The sequence below is a fragment of the Nelumbo lutea genome, chromosome 1 (genome assembly GCF_056320005.1).
Source record: "Nelumbo lutea isolate HS-2025 chromosome 1, American lotus-T2T, whole genome shotgun sequence".
NCBI lineage: Eukaryota > Viridiplantae > Streptophyta > Magnoliopsida > Proteales > Nelumbonaceae > Nelumbo > Nelumbo lutea.
In genome coordinates this window covers 94,810,890-94,822,948 of record NC_142684.1, presented here as the reverse complement: position 1 = coordinate 94,822,948, position 12,059 = coordinate 94,810,890, and the positions used below count along the sequence as shown (strand labels likewise).

The 12,059-nt window shown below is 33.1% G+C and overlaps 1 long non-coding RNA gene across 2 annotated transcripts; it reads left to right on the top strand.

Annotated features, from left to right (window-relative positions):
* The first annotated feature begins 9,201 nt into the window (after positions 1-9,201).
* On the top strand, positions 9,202-12,059 carry LOC148876233 (uncharacterized). 2 transcript variants are annotated; one of them, XR_016105653.1, is made up of 7 exons: positions 9,202-9,757; positions 9,837-9,961; positions 10,046-10,258; positions 10,344-10,459; positions 10,550-10,751; positions 10,857-11,348; positions 11,654-12,059. It is a non-coding gene; the product is annotated as an uncharacterized LOC148876233 (long non-coding RNA). The 2 variants fall into 2 exon arrangements; XR_016105654.1 differs by lacking the exon at positions 11,654-12,059 and having other exon boundaries at positions 10,831-11,492.

Here is a 12,059-nt window from a genome sequence, read left to right as displayed (position 1 = left end):
TAAAAATCACATGTTTTAATGGGTTTTATGAAAAAATATATTATAATCAACGAACAAAAACAAAAACATACTATCTAATAAAGTACTTAATTCAGTTCCAATCTTCCAAGTTCCAACTTCAAATTTTAAATTTATTATAATTTAAAAATTCAACACTTGAATGCCAATATGATGTTTACAACTTTACGTGAATCACATAAAAATTCAATTGTCATATAAATTATCCAATTTTAAGTGCTAATGTGTTAGTAAACTAATTTTCAATTATTATGAAATGTAAAAAAAAATTCAATTATTATCTAATACAAATATGCAATAAAACAAATAATAATTGTTTTTATATTTTTGAGGCCACAATTATATTCACATTCAAATTATAGATTATCATGTGAAATATATAAATGCCTTTTATTTTGTATTTTTTAACATTTTTAAATATTACTAAAAATTATTTTTAATTGTTTTAAACATTTTGCCAAGTGTTATCTAATCCAATTAAACAATTAAAAATTTTTTAATCAAATAATTATGTAAAATTTGTAATTATTGAATCAAACATTTTTCTTTATTTTTTAAATAATTATTTATTTTATTCAAATAATTATTTTGCATGTTTTTTTTTAAATTAAAAAAATACATTTTTCAATGGATTCATGGACATCTATTATTTTTATTATAAAATCAATAATTATTTTCCATGTTTCATTCTAAAAACTAAATAATTATTTATTTTTATTCAAATAATTATTTTGCATGTTTTATTTAAAAATTAAATTAAAATAAAAAAAAAGTAAATATGTAACAGAAAAATTAATTGGATTTCTGGACATAATTAATGAAATACTTATTTTGCATGTTTCATTCTAAGAACTAAATAATTATTTGTTTTTATTCAAATAATTACTTTGCATGTTTTATTCTAAAATTTAAAAAGTAAATATGTAACAGAAAAATTGAATGGGTTTATGGAAATAATAGAAAATTAGAGAAACAAATAAATATTTATAATCTAAAAATAAAAAATAAAAAACAAATTAAATTTTTCACATGATATTTCAATATATTCTTGTCAGTCTTAGCTCTACAACATACTCAACCTATAGGATTAGATCACATAAAATTGAAGAAATTATCTATATATTATATATTATTTCAAAAATTAAAAAATCAATTATTTAGAAGAAGTTTCAATTGATCTATGGACATGGTAGAAGTAGATCACATGAAAAATCTAAAATTTTCATTTCTTTCAGATTTTTTTATATTTTGGAATTTTTTCAAATATTCACAAAAGTCTACATATAGGAACAAAATAAGCAGGAATTTTTGCACAAGAATAGCCTATCAACATACACAAAGATGTTTTTAAGCATCCAAACTAAAAAAAAAAAAAAAAAACACAAAAGAATTGGTCGAGATTGTAAAAAAAATAAAAAAAAACATATATATTTTCGCTCATTTTTTAACAATCTTGAAATACTTGTTAGATCTTGCAAATTTGTGGATGTTTTGGTGAATTTTGGCTAGATTTCAATATCTAAGAATGGTATGAAGGTTTCTAGAGAGTTTGGGGAAGAAAGAGGGCTTCTTAAATGGGTTTAGAAGCCCTCTCCCTCTTTCGAATGAAGTGTTTTTTCGTTTTCCACAATAGTAAAATCACACTGTATCGGCTAATACAGCACCAAAATAGGCCGATATTCACCAAAACATTACCAATACAGGCACAATATGCTTCCAACATGACGAAAAGGAATGATACTAAGAATTTGATACCACTCCCCATGTCAAAACCTCAAAGGTATGATAAGTATCAATCGATACGAAACGAAATTTTGAACTTTAGTTAAAGTCTCCATGGCTTACAGGAAATAAAAGACATAAAATGACCCTCTTAATATATTGTTGCACATAAATAGAGAGAAGGAGAATATTGTCAATTTGAATTTGTCATCTCTCTGTCTTTCTAGCATCTTTTCTTGACGAGAGAGAGAGAGAGAGCGCATTATAAGCAGCAACAACATATGCAATTACAATTATAAGCGATAGGTGGTTACTAAGTCATAGCAATTATATTAGACATATTAAATTATTACTGAAAGATGGAATGCTGAATGGGAGACCACTTGAGATTTAGAGACAAAGAAGATTGTGAATATGAAGGAGATCAACTTCAGTAAACGGGGAGGAGTTTGGATTCCACATGAAACCCACCAACGCATATCTTTCTCTGCTTTTATTTGAAACTGAGCTGGATCTCATTCTCATTCCAGGAAGCAGGATGGAGCTCAAGGGGGGACTCTTGGCAATCCCAAGAGTCACTTTTTTCAGGTCTTGGTTTAATCGGGTCAGGTTGCACAGACCGGATATTAAAACCAGTGTTTTAAAACTCGGCTTCCAGACCGACGGGTTAACAGTTTAATCATCTGGGTCAATGGGCTGATTAACCCAATAACCCACTGAATAGGTCAATTGGGTCAATGGTTCAACCATCCAGGTTGACGGGTTATCAACCGAATTTGGATTATAGGTTGACCCAAATCGGGATTGTGAGCAAGTCACCAATCCAAACAGCTGGGTCAACCAGATTAAAATAATTAGATTGTCTATTAGATCATTGGATGGGCCATCCATGAACGCTCTTTACTAAAGACACCAACACCAAGATCATCCTAAGCATTATCTGATCAATGAAGTTCTAAGTTCTGTTTTGCTATTTATGGGTCAATTGAGCAAAGTCGGAGAGGTGAGGCCCATGATTATACTTTTCTCTTTTTAAGGGTGCAATGGGATTCATTGCATGGGAAACAAGCTAAGGTGCTATAGGCTATGGATAAGGTGAAAATTGAGCAATTCAAAGGCAACCCTACGTCTTATCTTGTCTTGCATTCTTTCTTCAATAAAGCCTAATGACTGAATGTGGGCAATTTTAGTGGATATTCACCTGCTTTTTTCCTCAGCTCTAATCCTTATTCGTTTGTTCCTTTAACCCTTTTTGTTCTTTAGAAAACGGGAATTTAATAAGGAGATAATCCTGTTTCACTTTATTATTATGTTTACAATTAATTGCATAAAAATGTACAAGTACAACCATTTTTATACGGTTTGAGTACGGTCAGATTCCCCAAAAGCTTATACAGATCCAAATTGGGTTTATCATTTATATTCTTCTTGATCAACTCTGCTATTGACAAAGGATACATAAAATTAAGTTCAGTTTGGGCAATTAGGGTTTGGGTTGAGCCCGACCCAAGATACATTTGTATATGAAATAGGAATAGGAACTCCCTCTTACAACCTAACCTTGTTCATTCTGGGTCTTTGGAGTCTGAACATCAAAACCCGGGCTATCCATTAAATGACTGGATATATATCCATATGATTACTTGAATTGAACCAGACCAGGTTGGGACATACCAGCACAAACCAAATGGGGGTTGGTGGGTCGGGTCAGTAAGACTAGGGAATATAACAGTTATTTGGTTTTCATTTCAGACCCAAATTTGCAAACCCCTTACCGGATCTAAATCATCTCTAGTCCAATAGATTGTACTATCCGTTCCAACTAAATATGTGGTTCAGTTCAACTGTTCAAAAACCTCTCAAATCAGGATATGAGCAGGACACATCTCAGATAAGGTCCACTTCTTTGCAATAGAGCTAGTGGATGGACCACCATTTAGGTGCTTTGTAAAGCCCAAGTGGATGATGATCTCAAAGTGTTTGATAAATGGAGCTTTTGGAATTTTGTACTGTTTTAAGGGAGCAGTGGAATTCCATGGGAGACGTAGCAAATTGAAATGGGTGAGGTGGATCATTCGAAAATTGGGCAAATCAAAGGCCAACAAACAACAATATGTCTTGTCGTATCCTGAATCCTGATTAAATCAAAACTTGAATAAAGAGTGATTGATTAGGGCCGATCATGGTACGTGGGCCAGTTTGGTCTATCAATCATGGGCAATGTACCATTAACATCACTTCCTTTATATGGGCATGGCTCTAAAACTTTAGTTTGCTTTAGACTCATGTATCTTAACAGAGAAAAAAAGAGATTCCCATTGAAGACTATGTATCCATATCCAGCATATGCCCTACTGCCGGATAATTCATAGTGTGTGGTTTGTGCATGTGCATGACCCAAAAATTACGGATACCATTTATTTTGGGTGAACCTCAATTTGGTTCCAACCCATACATACATACATAGAAGAGAGTCAGAACTTCAATTAGGGGTGTAAATTGGGTACCCGATTTTGTCAATCGGGCCCAAGTTTTTGGTCCAAGCCCATTCAAATTTTAACAAAACCTCAATCCAAGCCCGCCCAACTTGCAACCCTAACTTCAACCCTATGCAGAATATTTGGTTTCTACCTTATCAGAGAACATAAGTATGACTAAATGCATTTTGGGTTAGAATTTAGGGTTTAAATATAAAATCAAGAGAGGGTTGAATAACAGTGGTAGGAGAGAAGCAAAGGCCAAAAATGTCATCCCATTAAATTCGATTGAGATAACCGAATCGTAGAGTTTAATAAACTATCAAAATGCAGTCAATTAAGAAGTGCAATAGTACAATCAAAGAAGATATATAGAATAGGAGGCATTTACTTTACAACCGAATATGATCTGTACAAAGTCTGCGTCTCATGGACTGAATGCAGCAAATACAAATCAAATTCAAGAGAAGTTGGTTGTGTCTTGATCTATTTATTTATAGTTTTGGTTGGCATCTTCTTTAGTATATATGACTAGAGTGTCATCAGTAGTTCAGATGTCGAACAAGGTCTAAACCAGCCCATTACTTAATCGATCACGAGTGACAAACTGATCCATGGGCTCAAGGTTGTGGGCCTTTTGGCCCAAAGGCAACCATTTCTGGGCTGCCCATGTTCATCCCCTATCAAGGGTATTTTCATTCTCTTCTGTCTCAACTAAATTAAGGCCCATTTGGAACTATAACTTGAAAAGATAATCGTACTCGTAAATAGAAAGAACTAGAAGACACCTGTGCCATGCATGGGCTGGTGTCAAAAGATGCCCAAGTTGGTGAGCTTAAATACTCACATATTTAATTTTGTTTTTTAAAAAATTAAAAAAATCATAAAATTCTAAAAGGATTAAGAAGAAATATGATTTGCATTTTGGAATATAATATAGATTATAGAAACACTGAAGTCTTTTTTTTCATTTTTATTTTAATACTTTGTAAAACCTATGTATTAATCAAAATACACCTAGGATTTGTTTTATTGCACATAATCTTAAAGAAAACAAACTATTTCATGAAAACTGCTGTTTTAAGGTGTTCGGTTGCATTTAAAATTGTTTGGAAAACAAATATTTTCAAAAAAAAAAAAAGAGTACCAACTTTCCTTGTGGTTTTCCAGCAGTGATTAACCACAAGTTGATCTTCACCATTCATATCTTGCAAATTTAGTAAATTTCTCCACCACTTAAGCTTTATTTTCTAAATTAGGCAAAACGCCAGGAAAATTAAGAATATGATTCATTTAGTATAGATTATAATTTTTCAAGGAATTCATTCATTTCCTTTCATTTTCATTTTGTGTGCAACCAAAAACAAGCTTAATTTACTTATGTTATTTTCGTTTATAACTAATATAACAGAAAAACAAATAAATTGTAAAAAAAGAGTTCATGAGACTATTGGTTTCCTTAATTCTAAGTGCCCATTTGAGAAGCCCACACGAACAGCCCATAAACTATGTTTCGTGAAAATCCAAAGAGCCAAATTGGCTGTTGATCAGCCAGTTGAAGGATTGTCTGCATCAGCCTCTTCCAGAGCATTTTGCAAGGATTATCTAACTTCTTTGACTTCTTAGACAGACATGGCTTATGTTAATTATGCAGCTGAGCTAAAGAAACTTCTTCAAAGCTCTGGTACTAGCTTGGTTGAATCAAACTTTATCTTCAGCTCAACCCTCCGAAATGGGCCCTTAGTACATCCAAAACATATATGGTTGACTGTTAGGTTGCATTTGGAAATGATGTAAATAAGTGTGAATGTAAATATGTAGAGTATAAAATGGTTCATATAAAATGTAAAGTTGGGTTAATTTTGTACTGAAAAATTTACCTTCTTACCAAACAGATTTTTAGCTGTAATGGATTCAAACATAAATTCTAATAAAGAATTTTTTTTTTATCAAAAGTCCACTTGAATGCAAATTTAATTCCTTTTCATTGATGTACTTTTACATATTATTATCAATGTAAATATGCATTGGTTTGTCATTTGTCAATGGATAAATGTAATGTTGCTAAGCACAGACAACAGTGAACTAGAGTGCAAATTTACCCTGAACCGGGATTTACACTCCATTTGCATCGTTTCCAAACTCAGCCTTAGGTTCAGTTCAATCCAGCATGGCCCGATTTACACCTCTACTCATACTCCAGCTATGGAAGAATGATGCTTTTAATTCAGCTTTGTCCATCATATAGGGAACACTATGGATTGTAATTTCAAACTTTTCTAAAAATAATTAAGAAAAAGCTTTCCCCACATGGAAGTTAGGTTTATAATACAAGACTTTTAAAATCAATCAAGGAAAATATCTAAAATGCCTTCCAAGAATATTCCATGTGGCTACATGGTTGGGGATATTCCCCCCTCTGCATCATTATTTATCCCAGAGAGAACTCTCCACCAGTTATTCCCTTTGCTGTACCTTCAGGCTAAGGCTGCATTTGGCATTCCTTATTTTAAGGATTTGTCTCCTTTTGAACACTCAGTTTTTAACAGCACAAAGAAGATAAGTTATTATGCCAAATGCAGTCTAAGCTTTTTCTTTTTCTGCAGGTGTTTCTTGAGTTAAAATTTTGAAGCTTTGGATGGCAAATATCAAGTGTGACAAGTAGCAGCATATAGATGGATATAAGGTTGATGTGAATTTGAAGAGTATAGAATGGCCTATCCAGATCTGCTACAAACAAGGCGTGTAGAACTGGCTTCTTCAAAACAGGCGTTTACACTTGATTAGTTGATTGGGTCTCATAGCCCATTGTACATTTCTTCCTTGCAGCAGATCCAGAGTCACATTTATATACGAGCAATGTTGCAAAGAGATCTCAAATGACTGGTATAGAGTTGATCAGGTGAGATTGGCTCTGGGTTAATCGTGGGTAGGACTGTCAACGGATTGGATTTGGATCGGGACTGAGCAGAACCGTGTTCCCATTTGACAAGGAAATGCACTGTCCCAGTCTCGATCCAGACCCTAATTTTGGGCCCAGAACCGAACCTACAAGTAAGTTGCTATGAAAATGGTTCAAGGGTCATTCACAGAAACTAAACAATCTGACCAATAAACCCTTTCACCATTATTGTATTAAAGATTTATTGATTGGACGAGTCCAAATTCTTTGGATCACATGGTGGAATGATAATAGATATACATACATCAGTAAAATATATACAACGCTTATGTATTGATATAAACACATAGGAAAGAAACAATTTTAATAGTTTGTGAAATTTTAGCTACTGGGATATGTTTAATCAAGAGTTACAACAGAAACTTACACCTTACAAAACAAAGATTGATACTTAAAGTAGTAATTTTATAGCTTATAAAATTAAAGTTAAACCTATTCTACTTTAATACTAAGTTGTAGTGTAGTGTAATAGTGAGATTTACACTTGTCATGTGAGAGCAACACAAATATAGCAAATAGGATGTATGTAGGCATAAGAGAATAATGGATATTTGGGGTTTTTATAGATTCCTTCACCACATAAATGTTGATAGGGTGCATCAAGGGTTAAAATACGAGATACGCCATGACTGATACTATATCGTATTAGTCGTGCATATCAGTCTGATACACCATTGTATTGGCATGTATCGCAACGTATTGCTTGATACGCATTGATACAGAGATGTATCAAACCCGCATATCGCACAAGTGCTTCATAGCCTTCACGAGAAAAAAATGCTTTTAGCATGATTCTATCCCCAAAACCTGAGTTGCACACCAACCAAGTGTGCAAGTGTATTAACCATCAAACCATCTTCCACTTCAATAACGAATGAAATAAATTATCTTTTATTAAATTAATTATTACATTTCATCTAAACAAATAGTATATCCAATAACTCCATGTACAAATTAACAAGAATAATATTCAAAATTATTATTTTATAAACTAATAAAATAGATAATTTATCAAATCCATACATATAAATGATTTTTAATTTCAGTATATTTATAAAAATAAAAATATTATTAATAGAATAATGATTTTAATACTTAAAGTTATTTATGTAGACTTAATAAATTATAATAATTATTTTATAAATTATTAATTAATATTTCTATTTTCATTAAATAACAATGTATTTATTATTACAAAGATAAAACATTGTTTACAAAATATTTGATAATATAATATAAATTGAATCTATCAAATACACTAATCTACATTTAAATAAAAATTAATTTTTTATTTTAAAATTTTTATAAAATAAAAATATTAATAATGAATAATTATTTTTGTAATTAAAATTTATGAATTTTCATATGATATGCATCTTCAAAATTTCATTTACATTTTATATAAATATATTTATTTTTTACAAAAGTGAAAATATTATTTAATAAACATTTGCAAATTAATTTTTAGTTGATTCTTTTGTCGATGTTAAAAATTGAAATAGTAAAATAAAAGAATTGATATAATAATTCAAATATAATGGTTGGCCTTAGATTTTAATAAAAATAAAAATTGATGCATTATTAATAAAATTGTATAATATCTATACATCCTGTTATATCAATAATAATATATTTCTTCAAATATACTATTAAAATATACAATTTTTATATATTTATATATTATTTTGACACTAAACTTGAAGTTATTAATATAATTATTAAATTTATATGTATTTCCTTAACGTATCTAAACATTAATACACATCATATAAAGAACATCTCATCCTCCATGGGGAGATGTTTACGGTAGTGTGTTGTGCACTTGTGGGTAGATGTTAAAAGGGTTCTTGTGAAGAGGAGATCCGAATTCGGTGCTTTCCCCTTTTGCAAAATGGAATGTTACTGTAAATTCCCACGTACTCCCTGCTTTGAATTGCATGTGCGGTACGTATATTACATGAAAGGAAACCTTTCTGATTTTTTCTTTGCATGATTTACACGTATCCCCTCTTCTTTCTCCGTCTTTCTTCTAGTCTCTCAATCTCTCTCCCTCTTTTACCCCTTCCTCCCTCTCTTTTGAACTCTTTCCCCCCATCTCTCTCCTTCTCTGTGATTTGAACTCGTTTCCTGTGTGTGAAGGCTCTCTGGACCGTCAACAACATTTTCCAATGTCAGAAGGAACGACGACAAAACCCGACGATTCTGGCCAGCGACGACTTCTGCAAATTTCTCAGCGTTTCTTCCTCCTCTCCTTCTCGCCGGAAAAACTTGAGCAACGCGGATTCACTACCTCACCATCGGTTATCTCATTGCGCCGAAGAACTCGAGCAATGCGGAAACCGCCGGCCTCCCATTACTCTCCCTCCCTCCCTCCCTCTCTCTCTCTCTTCTTCTTCTTCTTCTTCTTTTGCTGGTCTCTTCCGATATGGTTCTCTATGGTTTGTTTTTTGGTGACGATCTGTAGGGTTTGCGGCATGGGAAGGTCTCATCGCCTCGGTATCGGTCTCCACCACTGATAAGGAGGTCACCTCTTCCCAGGTCCCCAAGACAGAAAACGATCCTCTGGACAAGGAAATAGGTATTTGACCTTCAATTTGCTCTATACTTTTCATTTTATAATAAAAATATTGGTTTTTAATCTAATAATCTATTTACAGGAGTCATAGTCCTTATAGAAGTTACAATCCTGCATACAGAAGCCGAAGGAGCTTGAGTAGGGATCGTGACCTCTCCATTAATGGAGTGGATAACAGAAAATACATGAGGATTCTGCATCTCAAAGGTAGTTTTTTTCTTTCTTTCTTTGAGCCCATGGTGTTGTTTTGGAACATGGTTTGTTTAAGTCATACTTTGTCGTTTCATGTAGTCCTCCATATAGGACCAGTGAGAAAATGTCTCCTGTTCATCATACCCCTGAGAGAGATGAGGTTGATCAGTCTGATCAGGCATGCAATGGGCATCCAATTTATTAAAGGAAGGCCCATCAGAAAATGTCTGCATTGTTACCATCACCAGAAATGTCTCGAAGTCCATCAGAAACTTCACCAAATCCACGGAGAATGAATCCCAGCAAAGATAAGTCTGTACTCTGTAGCATGGTATTGCATTAAAATGTCATAATGTTTATGCTCTTCTTTACTAACTTTGATATGCTAACATTTTAGGCAAACAAGAGAACAATTACACCACCATGACAAGCCAAGTCCTGTCAAGCAACTAAGAGATCATATTATTCATCATGACAATTCAGGAGCAAGTGAGGAGGAACTTATTTCTACAGGTAGGATTGACATTGACTGTTCTGTCAATTTTGACTTCTTAGTTATATTAATTTTGTTTTATTCTTTCTTGTGGATTTCTAATATTTTAGGGATCATGGGAATAACATTTTTGATTCCTCACGAAAAAGAACAAGGCATTCATCCATAAGTGATGGTCTGAAAAAAAACTCTTACAAAGGTTCTTAAGCAAGAAGAATATTCCCTTGAAAGATTAGCTAGCTGTGGTTCTGTTGAAGGTTGGAGTCGTCCAGATGACATGCTGCCAAGGAAAAAAGACGATGACAGAAAAAGGTATAGTCATTTCAGTTTTTTTTCTCCCTTCATTTATTTACTAATATTTGTGGAAAACCTATATGTACAAATTCTGTAGACAGATGACATCAAACTCCTCTGCAGTGAGAAAGCTTCAGTAGGACCGATCATCCTGAAAGCCCTATTCAGCGCACATCACCAATGTTGGAAGAAGTTGAATATGGGCCAGGGAGGCTAAGGGGAGAAGGCTATATAATCGAGCATGCCCAGGACAAAAAACCATCTGTGTATGAACATGAAAGAGATTCTTCTTTATATGAGGAGTTACAGAGACGATGTCTCAGAGAAGGTCGAAAAGCTGATGAAAAGAAGCATTCTCATTTGAGAAATATTGAGGGAAGTGACCGAGTTTACAAAATAGAAGTTCATAAATCAGGGAAAAAGGTTGGTAGGAAAAGCCGAGCTGGTGCTTATGGTTCTGATTTTGAGGAAAATAAGAAGCACAAATCCAAATACATGGAAAGGAGAAAGCATAAGAGAGTGGATAGGAATTTCCTGAAAACTGGAAAAATGAGGATTTCCTGAGCTATTCTGTTGATGTGCAACTTTGTGCAGACCTTGCTGCTAGATTTTCTGGTAATATTTGCCTTCCCTTATATGGGAATTTGATTTAATTTTTTTGTAGTTCTTAACTGGGTGGATATGAAACCATCTTGTTGTTTATCACAATGGCTTCTTAAAGCTTTCAGTGGCATTAATTTATATGTTTTGTTATATGAATTTATGTACTGTTGCTAGTAAAACAATAGTGCCCCATTTAACAAGGTCAATAAAATAAAATAAAATCTTATTGCCTGAATGTAGAACAATAAAACCTAAAGGTCTTGGCACTTTGTTTAAAATGAAGTTTATACTAAATTGGCTTTGTGGTTGATTGATAGATGAGTATACTGTCAACTAGATGACTTGGTTGAGCAGGGCCTTGTGCAGAACCACTTATTGAACATCAATTTAGGTGAAGTATCATACATGCTTCTCTGAACTTCTAGAAGGAAAGACTCCAAACTCTATTGGCTAAAACTGTGTCTAAATACTTGATCTCTTTATATTGTACGATGATTTAGCCTCTTTATGGTGGCAACATGAGAGCTGTTCTGCGGACTTTGTTTTTAAAATTCATCAAGGTGATATAGGCACCCGGCCCATACTGTCTTGATGTTGATGTCAGCTGTCAAGTGTCTCTGGATGGCGTCACCATGTATGTATACACTAAAATATTATGTAGAAATTTAAGCACTTTTGCTATTTATCTGCATTTTTCGACTTGATAATATTGGCATTTTCCAT